Source organism: Hakea prostrata, chromosome 10 (genome assembly GCF_041222555.1).
Source record: "Hakea prostrata isolate BN-2017 chromosome 10, UWA_Hpros_2, whole genome shotgun sequence".
In the NCBI taxonomy this organism is placed as follows: Eukaryota; Viridiplantae; Streptophyta; class Magnoliopsida; order Proteales; family Proteaceae; genus Hakea; species Hakea prostrata.
The window spans coordinates 23,294,974-23,303,454 of NC_142609.1; the positions used below are offsets into that span (position 1 = coordinate 23,294,974).

Consider the following 8,481-nt stretch of genomic DNA (forward strand, 5'->3'; position numbering starts at 1 on the left):
ATTGGATGCATGAAAGATGATGAACTTGAATATGTGATTGCTTACGTATGACTTGGGATTGGGGAGTGTTTTATTGACACTTCTGTCCTTAGGCATCGGAGGGAATAGTATGGGATGTTCTCCGATGGTGCCTATCGACACTTTCCTGAGTTATTGGATGACATACATAAGACTGTCTAGTTGGTTGGCTAGGTTTATCCTTGTAGTGTCAGACCCGAATTGGAAGGGCATTGAGACCGAACAACCCGTGGTAGTGTATGGTTGGATGGGCACTTGAGGCCGGTAACCAATCCGGTAGGGGACATAAACCATGCTACGGATACCCGAAAGGGGCCATTTATTGGTAGGGTTGCAAATGGCTAGACTTGGGCTCACGGGTGCTCAAGACCGGTAACCAATCCATGAGAGGACGTGAGAGCTTCCCGTTTACTATTTGTGGATGACCAATAGGGTTGATGAGTCCGAAATTCGGGATTTCGATGACTCTAGTGTGAAGGATACCGGAAAGGATTGCCGGGGGCTAGGAATGGACGTATCTGGATCTGACTTGACCGACTGAGTAGATGACTTGCATTGGGCTAGGCTTTACTGTGACATGCGCCAGTACTTATACCAAATGGTGATGTGAGAGAGTGGTGACCTATTCCCTTACCATGGTTTTTGAGATGACTTTATCGAACTTCCCTAGCAGACCCAAGATATCTTGTATGATTGAGGGGGAGTGATTGACCACCCAAAGAAGTATGGTGCTATGACTTAAAGCATGTCTACCCTAGAGACTAGCATTCATAGAGTTAGAATCATACTGCATCATATGTTCCATATCACATTGCATTATGTATGTTCTGTATGTGTACGATTTTTCAATATGGAATAACTACCTTGCTGAGTTCTTCGAACTCATTCCTTTTGTACAAATGTTTTTAGATTATCCTACAGGTACCGAAGACTATGAATTCCTTTTGTACAAATGTTTTTAGATTATCCTACAGGTATCGAAGACTATGATGGCACCCCCTTCGAGACGGACTATGATTCCGGATACTACCCTTCAGGTAGTGGCATCTGTGAAAATCCGAGTGTTGGTGCTGAGGAGGATTACTATCAGCACCAGGGTTAGCCCCACGGTTGTGACGGAAACCCTAGCTTAGTGCCCCATTCCCCTGGTGTATTTTTGGAGTATTTGAGCCTGTAATAACTTGTTGGATTTATCTTTCAGATACTTGGACGTGTAATTAACGTTATCACACTTCTTTTCCGCTGCTCTGAGATCGTGGTTATCATACCTTCTCTCACCTTTATGATTATGTTCACACTTTACTGTTATATGTCTTTCGCACTCTGATTTATTTAATCTTATCTTATTCATGATACTTAGTATTAATTGTTTTTACTTTGACTATCTTGTTTATGATTATGTCATTGTGCCTGTGGGAGGCATGGACCTACGAATCTTGATCCTTGGACTGTGGATCACATTCCCGGGTATTCCAAATGGGGTACCGGCTGGGTGGATGTGACAGTACCAAATACTACCATTTCTATTTATTTGGAGAAAAATAAAAAAATGAAAATTATGCCAGTAAAGGGGGTCCACTAGTAGAAATGGGGTAAGGATGATCGTGATAGACGTTCACTGTCTTATGTGTTTTGTGAAAGTTGTTTTTCAAGTCACTTTTCTAATTGGTTTCTTCTTCAAGAATAAATTGTTTTTAGTGAACGTGTATCACCCATTTTTTTATTTTTTGAAAATAAAAGAACACCATAACTGTTATCCAAGACTGTTACCAAATGCATCCCATAGAAATTGGTCATGTAAGGGCAATTTCTACAGGGCAATTTCTGGTCATTCATAATATTCTTTCTTTTGGGGGCAATCATCTTGATCCAACAAAACAATAATGATCGATGAGAATCTCTATTACTAGTATTTTAAAATAATTTTTTTCTGTTTAATTTTTGTCTAAATAACAATATTCTTTCCACTACCATGCAAGGATAGTTCAGTTGGTAATGTCAACTTAAAGAGGTCACCGGTTTCAGTCTACTTGTGGTGTATGTAATAGTTCTCACATCTTATAATAAAAAAAATATCAATTCTTTAAAATAAAAAAATACTCTTCTAATTATATGTATTATTTGTTATACATTATAAATTAAAAGGAAAAACCAAATAAATGCCAACGATGGGTTAGTAAAGCGGTTAAAGGCTCAACCTCCCTAGGGGAAGTCTTGTGTTTGTACCCATTCGGTTCGCACCCATTCGGTGGTATTAATTATATAGAAGCTCCCTTGAGGATGTTATTGTGGTGCGCGTAAGCTGGCCCGAATGAACCTCATATCCAAAAAGAAAAACCAAATAAATATGAAATCAACTTACTAAAAGATCGATATAAAATTGAGGTTTTTTTAATTGTTTGATAAATTTTTTTTTTTAAATTGGCCTTTTAATAATTAAAGTAATTTGGGTTTTAACTATGTTATTTTGGTTTTTAATAATTGTTTTAAATGAGGATAATTTAGTATTTTAACTGTTAGGGTGATTACGGTAATTTAGGGTTTAAAATAAAAAAATATTTTTAGCCAAGGGTAATTTGGGGTTTTAGAAAAGTATTTAACAGTAAAGTTAAATTTAACCGAGAAAGTTAACAGAAAGAAGGTGTTTGATATATTTGCTAGGTAAGAAGGGAGGTAAGTGATATTATCCAACTAAGAGGGGGTGTAAAAGCTATTTGTCCAGCTAAGAGGGAGGTAAGTGATATTTACCCTTTTTTCTGTGAAATATTTGTTATACATTCTATATTAAAAGAAACAATCAAATAAATATCAAAGAAATCAAAAGAAACAACCAAATAAATACGAAATTGACTTATTGAAAGATTGATCGAAGAAATCTGTGTTGTAATGTAGCATTGCCCTAAGATGAGTCTATTTACAATTGGGTTGTTTTATTAGTTTTAAAAATTATATTTTCTTTAATTAATTGGAATATTTCACAGGGCTATGAAAAAAATAGCAAGTTCATATAAAAAGTTCCATTTATATTTTTATTTCTTTTGAAGTGATTTTAATATTAAAGGTTTACGGGTGGTGCTAATAATTTTCCCCCGAAAAAACTACTTCTCACCTGGGAAAATTTTTCTTAGTGGTTGAAATTGACTCATGAGTGAGTCGTGATTTTTGACTCATCATTTGGGCACTGCGTTGATTAGTTGACTCAGTCATGTTTTAATTGATACAAAGTTCCATTCACGTTTTTATTTCTTTTGAAGTGATGTTAACATTAAGGGTTTAGGGGTGACTCTAATAATTTTCCTCTGAAAAAACAACTTCTCACCCTGGAAAAAATTTCTCCGGAGTAAGCATAGTGGTTGACATTGACTCGTGAGTCATGATTTCTGACTCATCATTTGAGCAACTAGGTTGATATGTTGACTCAGTCAAGTCAGTGAAGTCATTGTCAAGATGTAATCATGTATGAGAATATCATCAGCTCAACTATGGTTGTCTTGATTCTTGAGTTCTCCATCCACCATGAAATTGTGGTATACTTCAATGCCCAACGATTCAAAACGTTCAATCATAGGTGAGAAGAGCATATATAGACTCCTCCGAGCAATCATGGGCTCAAGTCTTCCAAAAAAAAATTGAAAAAAAAATTTAAGATTGATATTGTTTTTTATATGATTCTTTTGGAATTCATTATGAATCTACAATGCATTCCAATGGAAGAAAACGTGAAACAAACAGGTGACACAATGTATTTCCAGATCCATCATCTATTGTCATCAGTTGGTTGCTGAATTTGACTAACTGGTTGGATTGCTAGTTAGATTGTGTACCAACCTGGGGTTAATATTGGATCTGATCTGCGTAGAAAACATGGAGGACTGATCGTGATAATCGGCAAGATGCCTCCGATGCTAAGGTCAGATTAAGTAGAGAGCTTCTAATATACTTTCCATGTATAGTTTCATGTCATGGAGGAAGGGTACTAGTAGAAACATGTGGCATTCTCCAGGATTATTACAATGATCTAAGTCTTGAGAGGATGCCAGAATGCAATTTTGGAGGAAAAAGACATTGTGGTGCTCCTATATCAAAATATCTTATCTGGTTTTAATACAAAATTTTTGCCCTTTTCCTCCCTTCTTTCCTTCTTATGAAAAAAAGTTATACATGTCTTTTCAATAAAAAGGTTCTATGAATTGAATGATCAGCAAAAAGAATTTCAAAATCTACCATTATGGTTTACCACTCAAATAAAGGTCAAGATTAATGATAAGATGAAATACATTGACTTCTAAGGTCTACCATTTGGTGGTGGAGTCCTTAGTGCATGTGTTCTTTAAATTCTTTCACAACCAACATTAACTGAGCAGTTACTCCATATCTCATACTTGTAGAGTTTCCAGAATTTCATTGTAATGGCCCTTCATCAGCTTCTTCTGGTTTTCATTTTCATATTTGCAAGCTCATTGATGATGCTACAATCAGTCACCGCCAAGAGAAGAATCATAGGGAATGAGACAGATCGACTTGCCTTGTTGGAGTTGAAGAAACAAATTGATGATCCTTGTGGAGCACTAAGTTCTTGGAATGATTCCATCCATTTCTGTAATTGGGCAGGGATAACATGCAGCCGTCATCATCAACAACGGGTTGTTAGCTTGGATTTACAAGGGAAGGGCTTGGAAGGTAACATCTCTCCTTGCATAGGGAATCTTACGTTTCTACATCTACTGAACATTAGAAACAATAGCTTCTTTGGTGAAATCCCTCAAGAAATTGGTACTCTAAACAGATTACAGTACATTAATGCTGCAAACAACAGTTTGGAAGGAGAACTTCCTGTCAGCTTAGCAAATTGCACTGTTCTAAGGGAAATCAACTTCTCTTATAACAATCTTGTTGGAAGCATTCGGGGTGAGCTTATGGTTTTGTCAAAGTTGGAGACACTTTTTATTCATGATAATGGCTTAACTGGATGTATACCGAGTTCTTTTGGGAATAGTTCCTCCATCAGACGTATTTCTTTGGGTGCAAATAGACTTCAAGGGAGCATTCCAGAATCCTTTGGTCAGCTACAAAATCTAAAGTTTCTTTCACTTCATGAGAACAGCCTATCTGGTGTTCTTCCTCTCTCAGTATTCAATCTCTCATTTCTTGAAATTATTTCTCTCACACTAAACCAACTACATGGGAACCTTCCACACGATATAGGCCTTACTCTTCCAAATCTTAGAATAATGGCAATTGGAGGAAACTTCTTCTCGAGGAACATTCCGAATTCCATCTCTAATATTTCAACACTCGAAAAAATTGATCTTAGTCAGAACAATTTTTTTGGACCAATCCCTAAAAACCTAGGAAATCTTCAAAACCTTAAATGGTTCGGTATTGGGGGAAATCAATGCGGAACAGGAAAACATCATGATCTAGAATTTGTTAGCTCTTTGGTTAATTGTACACAGTTACAACAATTGTCATTGTTTGATAATGGTTTTAAGGGTCCCCTTCCCAACTTTCAAGCAAATCTTTCAACTCAACTCTTACACCTACAACTAGCTGAGAATCAAATCTCTGGAGCCATCCCTCCTAGTATTGAGAATCTTGTCAACTTAACTCTACTGTCCATGGAGATTAACTTTCTTGAAGGCAATATCCCATCCAGTATAGGGAAACTTCCAAACCTTCAAGTCTTGTACTTGGGTGGAAATAGACTTTCTGGACCAATGCCTTCATCTATAGGCAATCTTACTCTTTTGTATGGACTCCATTTAGAAGAGAACAACTTGAATGCAAGCATCCCATCTAGCATTGGAAATTGTCAACATTTACAGGACCTATCTCTTGAGTTTAATAACCTCCAAGGCCCAATACCTAAACAACTCTTTCTTATTTCTTCTTTATCAATATCTGTCAATTTAGCGCACAATTCTTTTGTTGGTTCCCTACCGGCAGAAGTTGGCAATATGAAAAGTCTCTCTCTATTAAATATCTCCAACAACAGACTATCTGGAGAGATCCCTTCCTCCATTGGTGAATGTAGTAGTTTAGAACATCTTTATATGGAAGGCAATGTCTTTGATGGAACCATACCACAATCATTGATTCTTTTGAAGGGCCTTCAAGATTTAGATCTCTCACACAACAATTTATCAGGGCAAATCCCAAGAGATCTGGAGAACCTATTAGTATTACAGAGTTTGAATTTGTCCTTCAATAATCTTGAGGGGAAGGTACCAACAAAGGGAATATTTGGAAATGCAAGTGCAATTTCGGTGAACGGAAATGACAAGCTTTGCGGAGGAATAGTAGAGTTAGAATTGCTTGGATGCACGGACCATGAACCAACAAGACAAGAAAAGTCCCAAGCTTGCAAAATAGTCTTTATAGTAATTGGTGTGGTTCTTGGCTTTCTTTTGATATCTTCCCTTCTTATTCGTTATTGCTCAAGAAAATCAAGAAGTAAAACTCCAGCCACACCATCAATAGGTGATAAGCTCTTAAAGGTTTCTTACAAAGAGCTCTTCCAAGCTACTGGAGGATTTTCTTCAACTAATTTTATAGGTTCGGGTAGTTTTGGTACAGTGTACAAAGGGATCATCAAGGATGAAAGAATTGTAGCAATCAAGGTACTCAACCTTCAAAACCCAAGAGCTTACAAGAGTTTTATGGCTGAATGTGAAGCATTAAGAAACATTCAACATCGAAATCTTGTGAAGATTTTGACTTCTTGTTCAAGTCTTGATTCAAAAGGCAAAGATTTTAAAGCCCTTATTTATGAGTTCATGCCAAATGGAAATTTGTGTGATTGGTTGCACCCAATGGAGGCTTTTAATCATTCGAAAAGTTTAAGCCTTATTCAGAGATTAAACATTGCAATTGATGTGGCATCTGCATTGGATTACTTTCATCACCACTGTTATGAAACAATTGTTCATTGTGACTTGAAGCCAAACAATATTTTACTCGACAGTGATATGATTGCACATGTCAGTGATTTTGGTTTGGCAAAGCTACTTTTAGATCCTAATGACAAGTCATCCCACAGTCAGACCAGTACCAATGGGATAAAAGGGTCTCTCGGCTATGTTGCTCCAGGTAACATATGCACTACAATTGATTTTATTTTGAGTTATCAGTATATTATTATTTTTGTTATTGTAGGTGTAGATGTCTTGTGCTGAGCAATTGTCATCTAATATGAATCATAATCTATTGTAGTATATTGGGAAAATTTTGATTGATGATTTAGAAAAGGGATCCGGACTAGGCTTTTAAGAGTCATGTTATTAGTTCAATTATTGTTAAATTTTCATATCCTGGTTGGCATAGTCGATGGAGTATATCTACAAACTTCTCTATCTTAATTAAAGCTGACTGGTTTTATTTGTATTCAATTCAATTAGGAATTGGTTATGCAATGGCCACATAAATCGTAATATCTAATTGAACTGGATTTAGGTTGGTTTTTACCCAAAAAAAAAGAAAGATTTAAGTTGGTTTTATTTAATGTAATCAGAAAATTTTTCATTCCCAAATTGAAGATATGTCCATGCATCTAGAAACCTTTTATTATTGTATTCATGGTTGCTTATTTCAGACTTTTAATTTTTTATTATACTGTACAAAAAGTTTTAAAAAAAGATTTTTTTTTTTTTCTTTTTCACTAGAAAATATCCTATTTCCATGGTAATAATGATGTGTTTCTAAATTTCAGAATATGGCATGGGTGGAAAGGCAACTACACAAGGAGATGTGTTTAGCTTTGGTGTTCTTTTATTGGAGATCTGTACAGGAAAAAGGCCAACAGATCAAATTTTCACTGATGAATTTAATCTCCACAACTTTGCAAAGGCAGCTTTACCTACAGGAGTGATGCAAATTTTAGATCCAAAACTCCTAACTAATGGAAATCATGGTGAAAAGATTGAAGATGAAGCTGTCAACGTCATTGAATATCCTAGTCATGGACTAGAGGAATTGCAACATTGCATAACATTATTGATTGAAGTTGCACTCCAGTGTTCCATGGAATTGCCAAAAGAACGTTTGAACATGAGTGATGTTGTAAGAAAGCTACATTCAATCAAGCAAAGTTTCATCAGAGCAACTACATCTTCTTAAAAGGTGATTATTTTTACTCCCTCTTTTGCTTTTGTATTTTTATAACAACTTCATGCCTACTGAAAAAAAGAAGAGAGTTGTAGCTAATGCAACTGTGCAACTTTGAGCATGGGAGATCGATATTAAACCTCATTAGGGCCCTTCTGGTCGAGGCTATATCAGTTCCTTTACATGACGTAACTTATTCCAAAACATTTCATTTTTATGGAGGGTGGTTAGGCCTAAGGAGAAGGGGAGAAGAAAAAAATCAAATCGAATGGAGATATGGCCTTAAAATTAGGTTGGCAACTTAGCATATCCGTCATAGAGGAGCATATATATTCTCTTTAGATTCAAAGGATCCCAAGG

The 8,481-nt window shown here is 36.0% G+C and overlaps 1 pseudogene; it reads left to right on the forward strand.

Annotated features, from left to right (window-relative positions):
- The first annotated feature begins 4,418 nt into the window (after positions 1 to 4,418).
- LOC149002313 (LRR receptor-like serine/threonine-protein kinase EFR pseudogene) lies at positions 4,419 to 8,133 on the forward strand (annotated as a pseudogene).
- The last annotated feature ends 348 nt before the right edge of the window (positions 8,134 to 8,481 follow it).